Below are 1021 nucleotides of genomic sequence, written 5' to 3' on the forward strand. Positions count from 1 at the left end.
TTAGCAACAAAGCGCTCATCCCTTCTTCTTTCGCTTGGAATCCCCTCGCTTCTTCTTTCGCTTCTACGCTCGTGCTTTCAGCAAGTTCGTACCAGTCGTCAGGAGCTCCAACCTCCGCGCCTAGCCGCAAGGAACCTAAACGCTGGTTCTATCCCGGCCAAGCAAGCAAGGTGAACCCCGGTGGGAAAGAAAGACCAGGGGGAAGAAGCGGGGTAGAGGAATTGGTCAACTCATCAGGCTCATGACCTGAAGACTGCAGGTTCGAATCCTGTCCCCGCCTAATCACGTCAGATACTTCTACGAGTCCTGATCACCTGGGTGAAAGAATCTATGTTCAAGTCGCCTGCCTAACAAAATAGACAACTACGTGTTCTAGTTGCTCTGTTCCGTTGGTCCCCATGAAAGTGTTTGTTGTGTCAAATCGAGATTGTGTGGGTGTTCAGTTTACCGCTCATGTTCACGTTCTCAAAATCAGGCTTTCGTTGGAAAAACAACGCCGACCCCAAACAAGTCTCTCCAATATAGGAGAGCGGAGCTTAAAAGGATATAGTTACCTATGATGAGATTTAGTTCAATGGATATGAAGGATAGAAGAAATAAAGTATTTTCTACTACTCTACCCACTCGTAGCTTGACAATTCCTCCCCAACCAGTGGTGCAACCTGCTCCTCCTGCTGATCTGAAAGGGATCTTCATATTGCAAGTTTTGATGCACCCGAGCCAAATTACTTTTTTTTAGTAAGCCTTATGATGTTTTCAATTTATTAAGGGAAGGGGCTTCTTTGCAAGAAAAGGGATAGCGCTAGGAATATCAATAGCGTATGGATAGCATTATTCCATTCCATTGCTATTTTCCTTCGTTTCGTAAAGTAGAGGGGCTCGCAAACACCGACAAGGAATGAAGTCAACAGAGCTAGCGTTAGGGATAGGAGCAGTGTCGCAATACGATAATAGGAATGCGCTTTATCAAATAAATATCATCTTCTTTGGTTTGGATATGCGATTAGGATTGTTCTAAAGG

General features: G+C 45.0%; 1 non-coding gene across 1 annotated transcript; it reads left to right on the forward strand.

Annotated features, from left to right (window-relative positions):
• Positions 1-206: 206 nt before the first annotated feature.
• Positions 207-280, forward strand: TRNAM-CAU (transfer RNA methionine (anticodon CAU)). The gene has a single exon. It is a non-coding gene; the product is annotated as a tRNA-Met (tRNA).
• The last annotated feature ends 741 nt before the right edge of the window (positions 281-1021 follow it).

Source organism: Oryza glaberrima, chromosome 12 (genome assembly GCF_000147395.1).
Source record: "Oryza glaberrima chromosome 12, OglaRS2, whole genome shotgun sequence".
Lineage (NCBI taxonomy): Eukaryota > Viridiplantae > Streptophyta > Magnoliopsida > Poales > Poaceae > Oryza > Oryza glaberrima.